The 23,328-nt window shown below is 35.3% G+C and overlaps 1 protein-coding gene across 4 annotated transcripts in view; it reads left to right on the top strand.

Annotated features, from left to right (window-relative positions):
- The window catches only part of LOC110442266 (brother of CDO-like), a 192,213-nt gene that overhangs the window by 85,018 nt on the left and 83,867 nt on the right, over window positions 1-23,328 (top strand). Inside the window, exon 1 of one of the 4 annotated variants that reach the window (XM_021485778.1) lies at window positions 276-575. The exons of 2 other annotated variants lie outside the window; for them this stretch is intronic. The gene's annotated coding sequence lies outside the window, so the exon portion shown is untranslated. Of the gene's footprint in view, window positions 1-275; window positions 576-23,328 lie in introns of those variants that run through there. One more of the 4 variants, XM_021485782.1, reaches the window with a different exon arrangement.

Genomic DNA, 23,328 nt, shown 5'->3' on the forward strand with positions numbered 1-23,328 from the left:
GAGCATCAAAAGAAAAAATTACCTTTAACAAAGCAGAGGGGGCCATTAAAGTGTATGTGAGGTACCAGTGGGGGATTTATAGTTTTAAAAAAACTTTTTGTCCCCTTAACTCTAACTCTGTGTGTGAACCTCTGTGCGTACGCTGTATCATAGTTCTATCTGCCTTTGTTTTACCTGTATAAATGCGGTGGACACGGTCATTTTATCTACGTTGATAAGCAGTGTAGACCCTGGCCCCGACTAGGTATAAATCTCCATGTTTTGTGAGTGGCCCAAACAGGCTGGAAACACACGTGGAGAAGGAATTGTATTGAGACCGGACTCAGTGAGGCGTGACCGTCGCACTCGAGCGCTCTGTACCGTCAACTCTACCTAGTGTTGTCGCAGTGAGCTAGGCAGAAGAAAGGAACATGGGTTACACACAAGATCGCCGAGTTTCGTACTTCCGATGATTTTACTGTTTAATTTGGATATAACTTGGTGCACAGTGTTTAAGACAAGCCGAGGAAAATGTAGTGGTCCTGTGTTAGTGTTTGTTGTGGACTTAGGAGAGTTCTAAATGGGATTCCTATCAGGTAAGTTAAGGATCAGGTGGGCGACCTATTTCCAGTGACACACTGCTATAGTGTATATACATAGAAGATATTCCCTCAGAGTTTTACTTTGTTACAACTCGGAACACCTTCTTATGTTGTTGTTTTGGCAAAATCTGACCGATTCATATCCTGATTTCTGTGGAGTTATTCAGGCCATGGTCAATCAAACTGTTGACCGGTGTTCCTGGTCAGTCTTGGTCAGTAGGTATGAGGGTACAGGTTTACTGGAGGCCTGCTGCCTGTGTTTTAGGACAGTATACAGGTGTCAGTGAGCCAGTATTGGAATGTACATAGTGGCACACTGCTGTGACAATGCTAGATAATAGGTGTGACTTTCATCATCAAAATAGCAGCTCACTACTGTACGCAAATACACATAAATAAAACCTCACATATTTACGTATTTCAAATAATGCTACTCTTTAAACTTCTTCATAACCATTAATGCTGCAAACGAGCAGTTTTAAATATTTTATTTTAGAAAATATATCTCAAAGGTATCTTTATGGATATTTCAATTTATCATATTTAATTTGTGATCTAAGATTTTTTTGTTTAAGTTGGATTTTGACTGTTAATCCCCGATTGATAGATTATCAAGGAACAGTCAACAATGGGAAATGTAATCCTTTTTATACAAAATATCACGTCCTAGCCCGTTTAAAAAAGGTTTAATCATAGAAATTTATATGAATATTGAAGTATAAACAGAATTTAAACTCGCATTTAGTTTCATTTTGTATATGATGTAGATAATAAATGCAATTCACAGGGTAAATGTCTCGACTACAGCCAAGCAACTTCAGCCTGGCGTGGAGTTAAATATAATAGACTTAATAGAGAAAAGAGACGTAAACAAAGCTACAGGCGGTTGAAAGGAAACTGTGGAGTCATTTGGGTGTTTACACACGATGAGGATGCAACTAATAGTTCATGTGATTATAATGGAGTTATATTAAACATTATCTATATAATTATACATAGAGTACACACCTTAAACATTATCTGTATAATTATACATAGAGGACACACCTTAGACTTCGGCGATTATATCTCAAATCGTGGCTGCACAGTTTAGAAGCATCACAGCTGAACGGTATAAATTAGAATGGAGAAATTTTGTTTTCTATTTTTGTTAGTTTAATGGTTTAAGAATTTTCGGAATGTAGATTTCAGCATTCCTTTCCACAATTGAGATATTTATATCGTAAGTGTACAGAATACTAATCACTTTAATTCATTTGAATTTCCGCCTGCTAAATATGAAATATTTTAAATGTTTCAAGACATAATTTAACAAACTAACAATCAAAATGAATTCTGTAACTCTCAGTTAGATACAGCACAACCTACCTACTAAGTTCAACCTAGGAACCCCCCCCCCCCTACCATGTACCAAACTTAACTCAAATAATCTGTATGGTTTGTTCTTTACACTATTCCAATCCATTGATAACCCTGAATTTTAAGGCTAAAGAAGTTTAAGTTTAGCAATAAGTGAACTTGATGATAAATCTTTAAAATGAAATTGTAAAATGATATAAAACAATTGAATGTTTTCAAATTGTAAAAAGAACTTAATTCATATACTTAGGGCCAAAGATTGAAGACTAGGTGATGTGTAGGGTATTAGTGAGCATTAGGTTGTAAAGGTTAGTTCTGAAAAAATGTCATGAATACTGAAAAAATAAATTTAACATATTAAAACAAAAAACAACGTTTAATTGATTTCTCTGACATAAATGACTTATTTTGCATCCTGAAATTTTCAATAAGGCGTATGGGAGATTTTATTTAAAATCATTTGTACAGGTGATTTTGGAATTTACTTTTAAATTGATATGGAAGCTTCATATACAAAATTAAACACACTAAGCTGTTAAACTAACCTTTTACAATAACATTTTTTCTTCTATCATAAATATTTGATGAGGAAAAGAAAAAAACAGATTCTCAGCAATTATGGTTATCCCACGCTTGGTTTATTTTATGACTTGAATAAATTAAGAATTGATTTTGATGTAGTAAGCATGTACTTAACATTCTAGCTAGTGAGGAACTCCCTTGATCTATCAGGGATCTGATTTGAAATTTGATATTCAATAAAATGGACACTTAGAATAACTTTAAAACATGGATATGTAAATGTGTAAATCAATATGTTGTGTAACGGGACTTTAAATGCTTATTTATTAGATTGACACCTTGTACTGAGCTTTTAAATGATTAATTCTATTAGGAATATGTTGTACTGAACTTTAAAACATTTATTTTATTAAGTTGAAGGTAATGCACTGTAATTTTAAACTTTTAAATCAGTGTACTGATACATTTTTCATGAGTTCTTTTTCTTATTTTAGTTCACAAGGAATAAGCAATACTTGGTTTGAATTTTTTGAATTTTTTAGAATTTCTCATTTAAATATTTGAAAGTGAATGTGGATTGATATTGTAGAAAAGTTATTGGGCACACTTCTCAAGAGAGTTAACAAATTCTTCCCCTTATTGGCTGTGGAACAAATTAAAAACTTTTGAGGAGCAAACTTTATAAAACTTTCAAAGACAATTTACAAACCCTCTGGTTTACAAACCCTGTGATTTGTGCTAGTTTTGACTGAATTTGTGATGACAAAGATTGGTCAGAAGGATAAACAACTGTATACTACTCAGATCCGTCTTTGTCATAAACACTTTGTGAGGCGGACACCAGCGTTTTCTATAGTTCAGATCCCATTTACATTGGTATTTAGAGTTTTGTGGCTAGTCAAGGTCTTGTATAGAAATCTCATTTACAATATCACAGTGAAAGAAATCTTCCTACAAGCAGGTTGAACTCAAATGTAGGAGTATATGGTTCATGTAAACCATATACATGAATATGGTTTTCTATAATTATGACGTATAGTGCCTACGAGGTGTCGTACAGGTAAAAATAGTTTAGAAATGATAATCTCAGGCTAATTGTGGTGACTAAGGACATGATAAATACTTAACGTCTGAAAGCTTATAGACAAAGAAGTTCTCTGATATAAACAAATCCTAAACTTTGAAACATAAATAAGTACAAATGTATACAAGGTCTATAAGGACGAGGGTATACACATATTTTGTCCGTTCCTAAACCCCTACAGGTAAAAGGACAGGTGATTTACCTGACACCTCTGTCCAGGTAATGGACCAGCCCCAGGGGGCAGTCTGTCCCTAACTAATGCTAAGGCACATAGGGACATGTTATACATGGAACGGAATTCTCACCTGTATTTAGTCATAAAACTAATTAATTAGTACAGGTGTTTTCACATTCTTTTACGTGATAATAGAACCATTGTTTTCTGCTCAAAGCAACAAAAAGTGTATTTCTTGTTAAATTTTGTGAAAACTGTATCTCTACTGACTCAAAAGGCATGGGATAGTTAGTCAGATACCACAGTGTGTCAATATTAAGTCGGGCTAAAGTTAGGGACTAACAAATAATCACATCCCATAATATTACCGTTGTAACGCATTAAAGAACAAATTTAGGGGGAAATCTATATTTTCCCATGCCTTGCTATATTTGAGATATCATACCACTTAAATTTGAAAGTAAAAAAAAATCCGCTATAATTGAATTATCTGGGGTATGTTGCACTCCCAAATTAAACCTGTTAATTTGAGACTCAGTATATAGATAAAATGTGGGTCCGTACCTCAGATTTTTTATCAGATAATTAATATAGATATAAAGCTAATTAACCCTGCTAATGTCCGTGCTTAATAACTCAAATAGCCCTATTTCCTTATTTCTGAGTTTTTTCAACCCATTATACTTAGGTTGTGAATCTGAACCTTTTAAAGTTCAGTACATAAAAATCATAAATCACCTCCTATCTCAAACTAATGATGCTAATTAGAGTGCTTTCCTCGATCTTTCTGAAACCAAGGGGTAAGGCTGTTTGAAGCTACACCCTATATTTTATGGTAAATGGACACAAAATTCAGTTTCAGGTTCAGAAATGAAAGCTTAAGTTTGTTTTGAAATGATGTTGACAAGGTCCCTTATATATATGTATATAAATATTTCGATCAAGAATATATTTTTCTACTTGCTTGAGATTTTGGTATTAGCTCATCTGAAATACAGGAAGTTGACTTTAAAAATTCTGAAAAGTTTCCATATCAAACTTGTATCATTAAAAGAAAATATTTATGCTTACAAGAGATATGTGGACTGTTTTCAATTAGCCTGCAGAAGGATTTCAGTAAGCCCACCGATATATTCTATGGCTGTTTGAAGTCCCTATCTGATTCATCGGAAACCTTTATTTTAATCTGCTTCACTGAGAAGCTTGATGAAACAGGCTCCAACACCCATCCCACTGCTTGACGATCATTTTTAATCATTTTAATCTCTTTAAACTTTTTTTCTTGCAATTTTCATAGAAAGTTTAGACTGAAATGCACAAACTCTAAATTTGGCCTCTCTGCCTTCAGGACTGTGTACGTTGTGAATGAGATTGTTCATCATACTCATTGCATAATGTTTAGATCACAGTGATCATTTTGGGGGAAAATACCACCATTTCAATAAATGAACAGAAAAAACCGAAATAATGTTTGCAATTTCTCGCATCATATCAGGAAATGAGATCTTGAAGAAGTGTATCAAATGCATACAAACATTTTAAATCGGAGCTACACAGATAAATTTCTAATTACTTTTTCAACCGTTATCACTGCAAGTTAAAATTAGTTTTCGTAAAAACTGAAAATGTCAGTAATCTTCTATCAGTGTCACTCCATGAATCTCTCAAAATATCCTCAACACTTTCTGGAAATTAAATATGTCAGTGCATTTTGCCAAATTCTTTTATCTCGATACAAAAAAATATTTTCTTGATAGTTCAAATAAAATATAATTGATCAAATTTGTATTTGACAAATTATGATACTTTTTTGATAAATCACTTCATACTAGATTGTTCATTCTCATAAAGATATGGATTTCTTGAACGGCTTTTAATTCAGGCCATTTTAATGGTCAGAAACTTCGATACAGACAGAATATATTTATGCAATATTTAAAGTTTATTGTTTTAGCCTGTGTCTTATAGTTGTGTAATTCAGATTTATGAGTTTCGCACGAACAAATGTCTGTTTTAATCCCTTTCTGTGTCGTTTAATTACCTGAGGTAAAGCATGTTATGCATATTCAATTGTACCAAGGTGTTTGTAGTTATGCTGTTAGGGTCTAGAATGACAGTATTGTTAGATTTTTCATTTAGAAGAAAATGCAAATTTGTCAAACATGTCACCCATATTCCTGTTGCGACTACCTTACAATTGTACCATGGGTTGTCAGTTACAACTAGAAAAAAAAGAAAGAAAAAATCATTTAAATTAAATTCGCAACTGTAATTATATATTAACAGAATATTCCAAAATTATCAGTCCAGATACAGAATGAGTAAACTTCATTTTTTTTAAACATCCTGTCCAGAGGATTTTGTTGAAAGTTGTGTTTGTCAGGTCTTAAGCTGACCGTACTTACAGACGTTGGGTATAATACCTCCACGTTCACACCTGACGGTGTATCATCTCGCCATCAACAGCCCGTGTGTTTTGTAATGTTGTGTGAAAACACACAATACTGTGTCAGCTTAAAAAAGCACACATACCATCGCCACAGAATGTTGTCCAGCGATGTTACGATGAGGAAATGTTGTCCGTACTAACATCGTTCCTATACAGAGAGGGTTTTGTTTTACTTGATAATGTTTTCTACAAGAGGAAAAGCTGTACTGGTATAGTCCTTCATAATAGCACTGTTGTCTTTAGGAAAAAAAGTGTTTGAATTTGTATTTGTTCTAGCTGACATAAGGCTGCAAAACAATTTGTCTTTTATACCAGGAGTGTGGGTCGACAAACAAGTTGTCTTTTATACCAGGAGTGTTGGTCGACAAACAATTTGTCTTTTATACCAGGAGTGGTAAGTAATACAACTCCGGATATTAAGAGGTTGTTGGTTTGTTTCGGCTAAAACTACTTCACTGGTTAAATAATTATCAGTTAAAAGTCAATTTTATGATGCTGTGTGAAACGAATTTCCTTAACCCGGTCATTCTGTGGTCCCTTTGATCATGGAAGTAACTTGGCTGAAATAGACTTTATTGTTGCCATGGAAATGAAAAATTGACAGATGGAGGTAAACCAGAACTTGTTTACCTGAGAGGAGGTAGTGCATACATATATCAACTATACCCTTGTATATCGTTGGTATTGTAAAAACAAGATTTTGTATTCAAAAGGAGAGGTTGTCACAAAATACCATTGAGGATTATAAAACTTGGAATTTGGTTATTGAAGCAGGAAACATATAATAAGCACATTAGATTTTGCTTCATGCTCTTGGTGTTCTACACAAGTCTAGGATAACACCAATAATTTCATTGGTCGTAAAATGGCTATTAGTTGGTCATTAAAAGATCACCAGGGACCAACACAGCAGCTTAATTGACAAGGTATCCAAGGTAACTGTGGGGATCGGCACAGAACCTTGACAACTTATGTACCTTTACCTAATACAAACTTTACTACAGCCCTGGTAACCGTGGAGATCAGGTCAAGAGGCTTGACAACCATCCACGACCATGGACATCCTAGTGGTAGGGAACAGCAAACACAAACAAGAAATTTAAAGCAAAAATCTTTATTTCTGATCATCACTATGTTTCAACAACTTGATTGCACCCACCCCACCTAACCCTCATCCCCACGAATAAACAATATTAGTATCAGGCTGATTAAGATATTAAAAGTTTACTTTAATTTGTCGTAGCAAAATTGAGAGATGAAATTTAAAACATATTTCATATCAACAAATAATGAAAAACTTTCACCAATATTTTTTTTAATGAACAATACTTTAAAAAACTGAATGTCTGGCCATGGATTGACGATAGCTGCTAGCGTATGGGCGACTAATCTCAGCCAGAGTTTACAAAGGTGAACAGGTTCGTATGTCTGGTTCATAAAATTCACAATTATGCAAAAGAATTTACAAAAAATTTATTTGGAAACCATGCCACTGTGCAACGTAGAGCTATGTGTGAGTGTAGGGCTATGTAAATTACTGGTCTATTATCACGCGGGGTTTGTGTTTGGTTGCGTAGAGAGGTCATAATGTTATATAAAGGCCTGCTCTTGTGCCATTCTATCATACATATATTTGTACTATTACCTTGGTATGAATATAGTTTGTTGTTCGATATCTCCCGACTCTTCTTACGAAAAAGCCACAAAAAAGTCGTAAAACTCAGTTTATAGCTCCCCTGTGATGGAAGCACACTTGGAGGGTCCTTCGTAATGCTCCGGCTTTCTTGGTGGCTGCGGTGGGATCATTATTACCATCCGCTACAGATTTTGAAAATAAAACGTAACATTTCACGGCTGTACAGGGTTTACGGAAGTCGTATGTTTTATAGTAACGTCAGGATGTTATAGGGGCACAATTCAAAAGGCTTCATTGCCTGTAAAATGGCTTGTAGGTACATTCACACAAAAGTGTTTAAAGACGTGCTAGTTTTTTTCCACACAAGTATGCCAATTCATACTATTTTCACTTCATGAATGGTATGTTAAACAGTGAGTTGATAGGTTGATAGTTTGTTTACTTAAGAGAAGATGGGATAATATTTGAACTTTTATAACAAAACTGATTCAAGTTTTATATCTGAACTTGAATAAGATGCTTTGGTTTTTCTTTTGATTTCTATGTATTTATATAATTAGATTATATAAACTCTTTTAACTTTTAAATTAATACAAGTTTATTTCTGGACCTAAAAGGTGTTTTTGTTCATAAACAGTTTTATATATAAGGTAGCAGATGTCGGCCTGTCCCTGTTTTCAGTATACTTAACAAAAGATTTTGTGTTAGACCATTAGTTCAAATCAATAAACTTCTGAATGAATTTATAAATAACCTATGTATTAAGTTTGAGCTTGGATAAAATTTAGTAAAACTTCGCAAATTTCACATGAAAATATATTTATTCTTATGTAGTAGTATTTTGGAAAATGACTTTAATTTAAGATATTGACAAGTGTTATCTGAGGTGGGGTGATTGAGGTATCAAGGGTATTTACTTACCTCTTGAAACTGTTCCTGTGAATTATCTAAATGATCAATAGACCATTATAATCTTATGAAAAATGGAGAGGGGCTCTGAATGTCCAACACTATGCTGACACCTTAGTTTTATGATGAATATGAGGTGTTCCAAATGAAAACAGAAACAGGAACTCTCAGAATGAAATACTCTTGACCTGTTTCAGATTTTATTTCATCCTTAATTCCACTGACAATATTGTCGGTTTTTTTCGACAACACCTTTACATTAGACTTGAGAATACTTTCTTTGTTTTCCTGGGATTAGGTGTTTTTCACCCATATTTCTGAGATCGAGGGCTTTTCTCCAGTTTTTGATCAGGCACTAGGAGTTCTGGCTATAGGGTGCTGTAGTGATTTTGTCACGGTAACCAGTCAGATATATACGTTTCAATTCCTTCGTCAATGGCAGTCGTGTCTATTTTCCAATCTCTATCTAATGGCCAGGCTTTGTCTGATCACAGTAGGTCCACAAACCATGTAGAGCCTGCATAAAGGAAAATTCTTACAGCTCCGAGAAAAGTTTACAATTTCAAATTGATGGTACTTGGTAAAGGACAGAAGCAGTGTGGTATAGGAAAGTGTTCGCCATTTTTTTTTGTGATAGAATTGAATAGTTGAACTCGGATTTCAAATATTTTTATGTTGTCCCCAAACGTTGTATTGTGACTTCATATTAAAAAATCCCAGTGTGTTATCTGGTGGCGTAGCTAATGGTGGAGGTCACTTAGTATTTAAAGGTGGAAAAGAAAAAAACCTGTATTTATTGGGTAGCGTGTGGTGTATGAAGGTATTCTGTGTTCTCCAGGCTGTCTGCTGGATCAAATATCATTGAGTCATCATTCCGTATAAACCTTGTCGACAGGTATGCTTGACTGTGGTTGACTTGTGTTTGGTTGTATGGACCTGCTAATCTAGTCAGTATTAACAATCGGTGCTAAGTGGCCGACTTTTTAATTAGGTAACGATTAGGGAATTGAATAAAATATACATTTGTTTGTATAGTGAAGAATTGAATACTTTCGCCTATTATCGGAGTGTTGGGTTTCCCTGTAAGTCGTAATCACAAGTAGATTTAGCAGAACAGATAGTCCTATTTTGTGTTGGTTAAGCCTACTGAATAGACGGGGATGTATATGATAATAGTTAGCTGGCTGGTCAAACAGATTGGTACGTTTAATGGTCAGCTATCAACTGCTCTGACCAAGTTGTAAATAATAACAACAGGATAGTTCACCCAATGGTAAGCAAGCTCTACTGACACTTGGCTAGCTTTCTGGTAAAATAGCATTGTACATTGTAATGGTTAGCTAGCTGGTCAGAAAGGGTTGTACACTATAAGTGTTAGCTAGCTGGTCAGAAAGGTTGTACACTACAATGGTTAGCTAGCTGGTCAGAAAGGGTTGTACACTACAATGGTTAGCTAGCTGGGTCATTAGTAAGGGGCTCTTCTCCAACAAGAGGTAATTTGTGAAGTGGGGGACATTTAGCCATACAGGTGTAAGGCAATCCACACAAAATGAGGGTTAATTATCAGAAATCTGGATAGTGTTCATCAGGGGTCACGACCTCTACAATGGAATGTTGGCGTGAGGCACTGATAAGGGGACTCCACCCTGTAAAATGAGTGTAAAGTATTGATATTTATATATAGGTCAGAAGTAATGGTTGCAGCATGATCTGTCTTAGCCAAATTCGATATAATCTAGATTCTTGTGTAAGTAAAATCCTGTTTGTCTAAGTTTACAGAATAACCTGCCTTAACCAAACTTTGTATAATCTAAAATCCAATTTTTGTCAAAAATTACAGAATTGCCTGTCTAAACCAAATTCTGTATATTCTTGAATCATGTTAAGTCAAATATGACTAGAATAACCGCTCTAAACCCCACTCTGTTATATAGAACCACTACAGGGGTCGTGATGACACAGGTTTGTTTTGAGAAATTAGCTTCATAAACAAGCTTTGTTTATCTGCATTTTTAATTAAAACTGTGTAGTAAAAAAAAATACATATCTGAACAAAAATATTGGTTTTGGTGATATGTTCATTTTACACAGGTTTTATACTGTGAAAGCAGATATTTTTGTGGGGCCCAAATTTCATGGTTTTCCTACAAAGCACCATTTCATGTGACACGTTGTGTTAATATGAGACACAGGAGGTATACAGCCTGTACAGGAATATGAGGACCCGCTCAAACGGAGAACTGCTTCATTTCAAACTTGTCTTTACTTCATTGACCTATGAATTCACTGGATGAATGTTACCCACGAAATCAACGAAATTAAACACCTCACAGTTATTTCACAGTAGTGCCAATAGCCATGGCAACACAATATTTGCAGTCTTACCCATACAAATGTAGAAGTTATATCTGCAGATTACAAAAAAAGATCATTTTCCTCCAATTTGTACTTTATGCAATCTTCAGTCCTGTCACCAGTCTGTATCACATTAGATGATTGGAGAAGATCGTAGAAGACTTTGATCATGAATAGAATGTAAGATCTGAAAGATGGTACACTGTTTCTGTGATGAGCCAAATGATACAGGAAAAGGAAAATAAAAATTGTGTAAGAAATATAAAAAAAATATGAACGAAAATTGCAGTGAGTGTGATGATCCTTTTATAGATATATACAAATGCACATACTAATTTTAACAGCATTTGATGTGCATTCTAATGAGTCTTCAGTGTTAGTTATATTACCTGTGCGATAGTTAAGGTGTACTTAAACTTGTCTGAAATAGGACCAGAGGCCTATTGGATCTGAGATAGAAAGTATTTGTCAGAGCTATGTTGTGTAACTAGATCTATTGGAGCTAATGTAGAGATCAGACTGATACAGTCTGTAGCCTATACCAGTATTAACTCAACTTGTCACACGAAAATTGAATCTCCGTAATCTGAATGAGAGGTTTTAAAAACATATTCACTCCAGCTGAACTGCCTTCTTACCATCACCTCTCACCTCTGTTAGCTTTCTTAATATATTTTTTTTTCATCTTTTTATTTAAAATTTTGGACCCTCACACACCCTCTGTAAAATAGAAATGTAACTCTGGTGACGGTAGGTTTGTCTCCTTATATGGACACATTTAAATTGGTCGTTTCCCCAGTAGAGTTGTACTTGGTAGAGTTGTCTCTATCTAGTTACGCCCCCTCAGTAGAGTTGTCTCTATCTAGTTACGCCCCCTCAGTAGAGTTGTCTCTATCTAGTTAAGCCCCCTCAGTAGAGTTGTCTCTATCTAGTTAAGCCCCCTCAGTAAAATTGACACCTCTTTGAGAGATGATTGTCAGTGGACAATTATTTTCTATCAACAGTACAGAGCAATACATTTTCAAAATAATTATACGAGAAAGTGAAAAAAGATAGTGCCGCTGCTGGGGCTCGAACCCCTGACCCTTGGCTCTCCAGCCCGATGCTCTACCCCTGAGCTAAAGGGAAATTCCCACATCTTTTACAATCAAAGCTGTTATTTAATTGGCTTAAACCATAATCAGTACTATTAGATTTCTTATTATGCAAATGGTAAAATGTTACCTTGTCTGAGGTTGGCTAAAAAAATGACAAACAATCTTCTGATAGATTTTGTTTAACCATTCTTCTCACACCTGGGCTATACCTTAATAGGTTAAAGACACCAACGTTGTTCTCTCAATCCCCTAAACCTGGAAAGTGCAGATGGTTTTACAATGGGTCGGTGGTGACCAAAGGTTGACGGGGTAGAGGAGATATTAACATTTTAGTTTATTATTAGGGTACTTCGTTCCCGAGTATTAGGAGATATCGAGCTAGGACCAAACTGCTCTGCACACATCTAAGATATTTTATTTAACACTATTAAAACACCTGTACTAGTGAATTAGGTTGAAAAAGAATTTGATAGTGCAGTATTGTTGAGTTTGATTCCTGACATCCACTGGCAATCACCGAACGCTTCTATGGTGATATTGTATTATTATCTGTGTCAAAAGTGGGTACAAAGACCCAAAAACCGAGATTAAACTTCCAATAAACAAAGTCTGTTTGACTAGAACTTGAGAGAAGTGGCTGGCCAGACACAGATTGACTACCTTTGTAGGGCTTTCCTATGGAAGAGATGTCAGATTTTAAACCCACCAATTGAAAAATAAGATTGGAGTGCGCTGAAGAAATTATTGAAAATCCGCTGAACAATACAACAAAAAAGCCCCAGCTGAGGGTGTTTTATTCTGAATATTGCATAAGTAAATAACTAACCAAAGCATGAGAAATGAAGTTAGATCCAATTTGTTAGGTACAGACTTTAAACATGTCAATCTAACGGAGTTATTGTTCACTTCCCAACAAACTTAAACAGAAATCAGTGTATGTTGCTGTGCACTGCTAAAGATCAGCATTGACGAAAGCCGTTTTATTTCATCCAAAGAAAAATTATATAAAATGAGTTTAGGTAGCGCTGACTTTAAATTCAACTCGTAATCGTTTAGTCCTAAGTGGCACTTGTCATAGGAAACGGTAAATAGGGCTTTCACGTGGTATTAGAATCCGAGGTAATGCTATTATAAGTAAATGTTAATGATATCTATTGAATTATTGGGCATGGTTAGTATAGGGTAACAGAAAACTAGAACGAAGAAACTCACCTGCCGTACAGTTTAATATTTGATTCTGAATTTAAAAACTTTTATTAAAAAAGATCAGTATACAAAAATTGATGTAACTATTGCATCTGTCTCTCCCTTTTTTTCTTTTCTATTCATCTCTCCCTCTATCTCCCCTCTCTCTGTCTTTGTATCTCTCAATCTCTCCCTGCTATCTTGTCCGTCTGTCTGTCTTTCTATCACTTTCTCTCTTTTCCCTTTCCTCTCTCTATCTTTCTCTTGCTCTTTCTCTATATCCATCTCCCTTTTTCTATCTGTCTCTCTCTTTGTTTCCCTCACTATCTCCCTTCCTCTCTCTCTATCTTGTTTCTTTCTTTTTTACCCTTTCTTTCTTTTCTCTTTCTTTTCCTCTATCTTTCTCTGCCTCTTTCCCTTTCCTTCCTTTTTCTTAGTCTTTCTCTCTATATATATCTCTCCCTCTTTATATCTGTCTGTCCCTTTCAATCCAAATGCAGATTTTATTACTTTTGAACCGACTGGTGTTGAAATTTTTCTTGACATAAATGTTATTGCCGTAAGTATGACAGTAGAATTCAAATTGCATATTGATGCACTGGTATAGCCAGCGGTATGTAAGATATGTGAGCTATGTGCCACCAGTGGGTAAGTGCCCTCAGTATTGGGTCCCACTACTAATCCCTATCTCATGTCAATGAAACTGTGACAGCACTAATTCCACTTAATCCCGAAGTTTACCCTCCAGGCCGATCTTCTATCCGGATATTCCTTGTGTTTTCGTGAAATATAAGCGTGGCTCGGGGAGGGTCTTACGACATGTCCTGATTAGCCTGTAGGAATTTTTATTTAGAGAAATGTTTTTGAATCGATAAGATTATAAATTTGTAATATAAATACTAGGAAACTAAGAATTGTAGATGTTTACACATATAATAAAAGAAGCATTTTACTTGAAATTTGTATAATGCTCTTGAGTTCTTTGAAATGCTTTCGAGTTTTGCTTTTGAAATGTTTAAAGTGATTTTACGCTTGAAGTTGAATGCTTTTTGATCTAGTTTGGGGACAGAGGATCTGGAGGTGGGGCAATGGAGAGTCATTTTGTAGGGGGGGGGGAGGGGGAAGCGGAAAGTAGAACACTCCTTGGAAGGGTATAGGAGGCGAAGAAGATGAGAGAGGGGGTGGGGTGTATAGGACCAGGGGGAGATGGAAAATCATTTCTTAGGAGGGGGGTTTGAGGAGCATAGGGGAGTCTTGTGGGGGGAAGGGGGTATACATGGAGGTACCATGTCCTGTATAAAATGATGACTTGACCCAGCTTAAGGATAAAGCCTCTTGGCATATAGGCTTCAAATATTGCATAACAATGAAAAATGTAATTAAAATTGTTCACTAGGGTATGCATTAAAGCTGGTCAGAATGGGATGGTGTTGGATATCTGTACTAATAGGTAGGGAAACACTTCGGTCAGTTCACACCTGAGGGGGGTGAGATGAGGTATTTGTGCTTGACCACTCATATATGTAATACACACCTGGGTTTAAATCTCTTCAAACTTCTACAGACCAGCAGTCTTACCATGTACAAACTCGTCTTGTAAAACTCATTCTCTGAATTGGTTTTTGAGATATCTTTACAATTAAAAGGAAAATTATTTGAGACCGTTTCAAATGGTGTACAACAAAATGGTCAACACATTATTTTATGGATAATTTTTGTGTTTAATAAGTGTGTTTATAAGTTGACCAGACTTTGTGTATTGGTGCAGAGTAAGTGCTACTTATACCATATAGGTGTATTGAAAACAGGTAATGAACTGACCATTATCACACCTGACAGGTACTGGTCAAGTGTATGATGTAATGGTCAGTGGTGCCTTGAGGCAATTAAATATTGGTCAGGACATTGGTCAGGTCAGATACAAAAACATTAGCACTGGTCAAGCAAGATCTAAATGTCCTTACACTAGAGAAATGAAATGTGTGATTTATAAGGAGAAGAGATCAGAAACTGTCACTCATTTCTCTAATCCGTTAAAGGGGCAGTTAATGTAATGACAAAAATACAGCTGTAAAAAGGCATTCTTATTTTGTTACCTTGTTTGTTTACCTGTTTTTCCATTTCTTCTATTTTATTTATTTCTCCTTTTCCATTTGTTATATATTTTCAGCATTTTCCATTTATTTTTGCATGTATTTTGATTTCTATATTCTGTCTTCCCCCACCCCCTACTTCCACCCTACCACATCCCACACCCCCATGTCCATGCCCAATGACCCCCACCCCACCTCACCCCTACACGACCCTACCACACTGATTGTCTGTAATTAGGCCAAACACGAACGCTGATGAAGAACCGCTTGACAAAACAAAAGTAAGAGGGGAAGGCAAAGGTAAACAAGGGTTGGGGAGGATCCTCGTTAAGCTGATTACCTGTGTAGATTCTCGTTAACCTGACTACCTGTGTAAAGATAGCCTTACTAGAACTATTGTCCCTATTTACCTGAGAGGTATATATTGGTGTGTGTGTTAATTACTACCGTATATTACCCATTAACCCATTTACCCCTACATTTTTACATTCGCCTTGCCCAGTCTTTGATTTGGTAAGGCTCAAATGTGATTTTAGGGATGAATGGGTTAAAAGAGAAACTGTTGTAATCCACTTACATTGAAACTTTGTTATCAGACAATATACCCAGGTCAGTGCATTTTAGATAAACCTGTTTTAACAGACCACAGTATTAAAGGAAAAACTGCCTAAACTGATGATTATATTATAGACAAAACCTGTTTAAACAGACCACTTCCTTATAGACAAAACCTGTTTACACAGACCACTTCATTAAAGACAAAACCTGTTTACACAGACCACTTCCTATTAGACAAAACCTGTTTAAACAGACCACTTCCTTATAGACAAAACCTGTTTAAACAGACTACTTCCTTATATACAAAACCCGTTTAAACAGACTTTGGTGAAACAAACGACTAAGTTTTAAACAAAACTTGTTTACTCAAACCGAAGTATTATATAATTAATCCTTAATCACCGTGTCGTCTACAGTGTGTGTGTGTGTATTGAGAGTGCCTATATATGGGTTAGATTACCCTGTAACTTCTACAAGGTCAGAGGATTTAATGTCATGAAAAATGTTATCTTTAGATCTTTAGTTAATACATACCTGTTTGCTATCAAACAAAGATTCTTATCATTTCATTATTTTCTAAAATGAAAATTGTAATGTAAGTAAAATATATACCTGTAGATCTATTTATAGTAACAAAAGTCGTTACTGATGACCTCTACCTGACCTACATGTTGGTAAAGAATGTAGACCTTGTGGTTTCAAATCAATGTAATTTTAAGATATTCTTTCCTATGAGACTGGATTGGGTAACGTTATCTCATTTCAAGCATCAGGAGGATGAAGATTTTTCTCGTACTGTTGTAATGTTATACGCCAGTCTGTGGTGTGTTAGCGCTGACGTTCACAGTCTATGTAGCTGTTTGTATCGGGGAGAAGGGGCGGAGGTTAAACTCATTACAGCTTTAGGCCCTCTCATTTCTGTTTCTCAATTCGTGGCATACTGTGGGTTAAACAAATCTTCACTTCTGCTGAAACGAGAATCCAACTTCCTCAAGAATTGACATTGTTTATGTAGAACTTTGGGCTATTTTGGAACAAACATTAGTAGCCACAGATGCGTTTTAAATGTGTAAATGGACTTTTTACTCCCTAAATCGAGTTAAAGAATCAGCAGGAAGACATTTATTTTCTTAATAATTTTTCCATCCAACAGTTTACTATAAAAATTGGCATTATTTTGAAATATCATAATCAACAAAAAAAAATACTAATGTTCAAATGGCATAAAAAAATATAAATATAATTTTCATCAGATCAGTAAGCATCTTCATTAGTTGTTTTGACTCATTCACACCTGAAATTTCATAATGAACTATTCCAACCTTTAAATTAGAAGAGTTCAAATCATGTGTTCAGGAGTGAATGAGTTAACCAAGTGGTTGACTTTAAAAAGAATAGCTGGTTGAATGTTCACATGTATTCTGGAAAAAATAGCATGGGCTTATACTTTTACCAGCAACCGACTTTTAATGCAAAAACTGTAATTGTACCAAGTATATATATAAAGTTAATCTTTTGATTGCGATGCACACATCATCTGTGTTTTAGCTTATAGAATATCTATATCTGTTGATGAGTATTCAGCCAGTAAGATACAAGGCTAACTGAAATAAACTGTATATATATATGTAGTAATAAAAGGTGTTTATAACCACGATATAACACAATACGGCCGCGTATAGATACAACACTGCATATTCCTGGAAGGACTTTCGCTAAGAGAGTGTTGAGTATTTACACATATACAGCACTCTTCGTATACCTAACTCCTCCCTGCGGGCCTATCTCTCTATTTATTGTCACCTGTGTATAACTTGTCCATCCTTTTACCTGTGTTTCTTACCTGTATTCTTACCTGTATCTCGCTGCTGGTCATGATATATATTCAATTTAGGAGATAGGATTAAACCGCCTCATAAACCATTAGTGATGGGTTTATATTGGTTTGGAACAAGAATGATTAATGAAAAGAACTGAAAAATTGAGTTTGAAAATATTTGTTTCTCGGAATGTTGTCCATTAGAACATACTTATCTTTGCCAATCGGGAGAATATTTTAACATGGTTAAAAAAACGACAACTAATGTCTGAGTAAGGCATCAGTTTAGGTGTTAAGTGTTTAGCAGCACAGGTAACAGGGGCAGAACTAGCAATAAACATATACAACTGTACCAGGTAAAAAACACATTAAATATCAATGTATTTAGCATTAACTTAAACAAGCATGTCCTAGTTTTTTGGAATGTTAAGAAAATCAAAAGAAAACTTTTATCAATGTTTATAAAATTTAACGAGGTGTTCTGAGACGAAATGCACCTTTGTAACACGTAACACCGGTATAAATGTTGGCTAACAAGGATAAAAAACCAGCTGAAATGAATTTAGCCGAGAGGAAGACTTAACTTCACGGAAAGGTGCGAAAATGATGGATACATGTCTGACAACACTAGTGATAAGTCACCTCCTGACAACGCTGTACGATTGGTTACGATCCGTTTTAACAGATGTCACCCTAAAATCACGATTGGCTATCTATAGTTGTTTTGTACGATCACACTGCAAGGGATGCACAACTTGAGCTGGATGTTCCTTTGCACCTATTGTGATCAGACGGGTAAATATCTTGTACCGTCTCATGACATTCTCCGATCTTGTATCTTCTTGTGTAAGAGATTAATATTTATAAGCCCATTGGTGAATTTCAATTTTTAATGGCATTGTCTTTGAGAAACAGTTGTATTTTCCATGTAGGATGCAGGTAATTTTGAGATTAACCATGCTATATAACGTGAAATACTTCGTTGAAAAAATGAATAAGAACTTTTATATGTGATCATTTCATTCCTGATATTTATATGCAGAATACAGTAAATCTTTCAGCATTTTCAAAAAAAAAAGACGTAAACCCATATGGCACATAGGTAAAGTCACCTGTCCGTATAACCAATAACTTTGATCATTATTGAAACAGCTTGTAAATGTGAAATGAAAAACAAAAAACAATGCAGCCGGAGGCAACACGTTTCTCGTCGATTGCCCGTGGATTCTTATCCTGATCGTGAGAATGTCTTCAGATTGTTTTTGTTTCGTCAGAATCTATCTGACAGGTGCGCCGACAGAACTTGAACTTCCGGGCATAGTTTCAGGGGTTGTGATACGATTCGAACATGATCACGATTTGAACATGATCACGATTTGAACATAATGTAACATGACTTTTAAAATTAATTTTTAGGTGGAACAGACTGCTCATAACTAAATTGTGTTCAAATGACTCTAAGGCAGTTTGTTTGTTTGCTCTGGAGAAAAAAGATTTAATACAGCTTTTCATTTTTAATTAGTTAGAATTATTTTTTGATTACACAAAGATAATAATCGCTCAATGATTAATTAAATTAAATTTTTTGCCCTTTATATTCTTTTTTATTGCTAAAAAAAAGTCTGTTTTATAAATTCTGTTGATTAAAATGTCCCACAGGTGTAAATTTTGCACAATTTCCATTGATTGGTTTTGTTGAGTTTTAAATGGCACAGACCATGAAAGAGCGTCCATTTTTTCTCCTTGGTCATGAAGTGCAGTCAGAACGAAGATTACACAGTGCACGGGAAACCTACGCCTGAATCTGCTGGAATAAATTGTCCAATTTAAAAAGCTTCCTCCGTCCATTGTCATAATACTCTTAACCCTGAAATTACTTTCGGACTCCAGGACAGCTGTGGCAAATATTTACTCTCAGGGAGCGACGTTTAGTCCTGTGGTTCCATCCGAGGTTTCTTATTCATGACTAGAATGCCCGCATTCAAAACCAAGCATAATGGTATATTTGATACAAAACTGTTTTCATTCGGAATCTACCAGCATTTTTTCAAACAGACATATTAAAGAGTTTTATTGAGGACACCGGTACCCCACAAAGGACCTAACACTGTAAGTGTTTGACGTTGTACAAATTTATGTTTGCTCGAACTCTTTAATAAAAAAAAAACACCGGTTAGAGAGATTTGAAAAGTTATCCTTTAATTTCAAACCTTTGTGGTGTTTTTGCTCTATTGAATATCTTAGTGAACATTTTTTCCAACACAGAAATCGATTTGTGAAATTTTATTTTCACAGGTAAGGTAAATTAATTATTTTTTTCGTTTAAACATGTGTTTGACATTGCAAACATAAATGTTGATTTTGTTTACAGATTTTGACAATAGGCTTTGTTCCTAGCCCTCAATCCAACCCCAGCACCGTCCTTTATGAATCAAGACAGTGTTTTAGGGGGTGGGGTGGGGGGGNGTGATTTCCTTTTAAAATAAAATCCATTTGGTTTGTTTAAACATGTATCTTGGATCCTTATTTCTCATGCATTTGTAAAATATAAACTGTTCAATATGATCTGAACATTTCTTTTTGATCTGTTTGCTTTTAGGGTTTTTTCTACTGATTTGATATGTTTTAACACACAACTCCCACATTTTGAGTGGGATATCCTGCAATATTATAAAACAGCGGTGTTTGATACATCAGAATGAAAATTGACTCACTATCTAATAAAAACACACATAAAGATTCAGCTATGATTGTTAGGAAATTTGCAATTAAGAAAATTTCTATAAAAATCCTCAGAACATATTCCCATGAAATGAATCAATTATAGCAGGGCTGTGGAAATTAAGTTGTATAAGAATAATGTTGAAATATTTGATAGATAAATGAATGTGTAGTTATATAGTCAAGTCATAGATCTAAACACTTCAAATCAAATATTTAGGAATATCACCTAGGATAAATGTCTAAAATCATGTTCTAAAAAGCTCTTGTAAATGATAGCTATAGCGTTCAAACACTTTCAAACATTAAAGAGACAGTGATTTATTCATTTTAAAGTTGGTATCAGTTTTTGAAATCTTGTGTGATTGGTTGCATAGGTTTCTATAAGATTCTTGATTGGTAAATTGCAAACATTACATTTGATTTGTCAATTATGCAATATCTTTGAGGAGAAAGAGTTCAAACCTGTTCATCCTGGGTAAGATGGGGTGTATAGCTTGTTTAGAGGGAAGGCGTACTTATATTAGCGGATGTTGGAATATCGACCAATAAGGCATGTTGACATCCCAGTGCATCAGTCTTGCACATTAAGATGTTATAATGTCTTTGATACCCAATGCACTTTGAGTATTTTTGCTTTTTTACCTCCATAACACCATATCAATCGCACAATATCTAAGTTCAAGATTGGTGTGGAACTGGCGTTAAATGCCATCGCGGCCGTTTACAGTGTGTTGGATAGCCCTCGGGTTAGATTTGATGGTGCTTTAAACCTGTCTATATAAGATCACTTCATTCTTCTGTGTTCACAAGTGCAGAACTCGCTGCTTGGCTGTGTCTTATCCTAGTTGCTATTTAATAAATTGCTCACTGATAAAAAAAAAATGGATTTTTATAAGTCCCCCAGGGCATTCATAGCTGTGAGATCATATTAGAATTTAAAAAATTAGTTTTTGATTCATCCCTCCATCTGCCACGAAATATGTCTGTCTGTTCATTTAAGTCTGTATTTAACGGGTTATTCAGTATGTTTTGTAATGCCTACTTATTTTCTTCGACTTGCCTATTTCAGTCATTCACTCATTGTTGATATCTGAAAACAAAAATATCGGCTTTAACAGCAAGAACAAATATGCTAGTTTCGTGTAAAATGCAGAAATGTTTTGGCGCTGAAATGCTATCAAAAAGAACTTTTCAGAAGTATTTTCTTGGGAATTGCCTGTTTTCAAAAAATGAAAATTGAGAATAAGAAAAATTGCTTGTGTGTGAAAAATGGATGTATTTTAAATTAGGAGACAGGTGATGTAGGTGATTGAGTTGAGGAACAAGGAAGTGAGAATCTCTTCACCAGACCAAAATATGCCGAAAAATCTCCGGAAAAATCTCACTAGTGTCAGCGGTGGTAAATGTACATATATATGCGAATGAATTATGAGATAATGGCATTACCAGGTCTAAAGTCGTAGGCCCCAAAGAAACTCGCCATTTGTTTGTTTGTTCTCATAAAAACGAGAAGAAAGTTTCTGTTGTTGGGAAGTAGAACGATTGTTGTTTCCTGAGATTGGCTGTTCTCCTTCGTGGCCATGTGATGGATTAGAATTTTAGCGTTTGTTGGGAATACCAGCCTTACAGCCCCGCCAGTTAAACCAATCAGTGCTTATACCCACAAGTGACGGCATAAAAATATTTTCTAAGACATTTCTCATATTTGTTTTTTACTATTTATATAGTTTCCATCTCTGTCATTCTAATTTCAAGTCATTTGTTCTAAAGTTGTTTAGCATCTTTTCTATTTCATTTTGAGACCTGTGAAAATAAATCAAACATAATACATCTTTCATAGATAAAATCATATCTATATTTTATTTTTATTAAAGTCAAATGCCATGTTTTGTTACTATAGATAGATCTTAACGTTGAGCACCGTCAGAAATAATCCATCAAAATAAAAAATGATATATAAAGAAACAGAAGAACAGAGGAAACCTAATTACCCTAGAGGGCTGTTGTGCACAACACAGCACAGATTCGTGGGTCAGATGTATCTCCCAAACAAGCACCTGTTTATCTCAGGTTTTGTTTTACATAATTAAATTAATTTCCACAATAAAAAGTGTCAGATAATCCCGACCAGACTGTTCACTAATTAGAACAAATTTCCGGGACGTGTTTCCCAAGTATATTTTCCTTACTACCCCATAAACCATAATGAACTTTCCAATTTGATTAAACGGACCAGTTCATTTTATTCTATAGGTGCTGAAGGATGGTAACAGATGCCAAATACTTGATTTGCATAATTGTAACTTTCTTGGGTTTCGGTTGTGCTTACTTGTACCCCATGAGGCCATATGCTTTTTAATATCATAATCCCAACAGGCTTCAGACCGGGGGTGTGTTTTCTTCAGTTCATGTCTTGCTCAAGTTTTCGGTGCAGCCTGTGGGGATATTTATGTTTTGACAGACTCAGCTCTTGGGTTGGAGCTTGCCATAGTAACAAGATATATGTAGCCAATTTGTGACTCTGGCTCTAGGACACTACTAGTCTACAGAGGAGGGGGGGGGGAGGGGGGAGGGGGTAGGAAGAGGGCAAGAATCCTAGATGACCAGCTTCATCGCTGAAGTCTGTATTTTCAAGATAAGGAGATTACAGAGGACATTCATTCTAGTGAATCTGTGTTGTTGAGAGGGCAGTTAGGTTAAATCATACAGAGATCTGTTGGTATTTGTCTTGAGCAGTTTGGGGTGGGGATTAGGGGATCCTTGAGCAGTTTGGGGTGGGGAT

Source organism: Mizuhopecten yessoensis, unplaced genomic scaffold (assembly GCF_002113885.1).
Source record: "Mizuhopecten yessoensis strain PY_sf001 unplaced genomic scaffold, ASM211388v2 scaffold716241, whole genome shotgun sequence".
In the NCBI taxonomy this organism is placed as follows: Eukaryota; Metazoa; Mollusca; class Bivalvia; order Pectinida; family Pectinidae; genus Mizuhopecten; species Mizuhopecten yessoensis.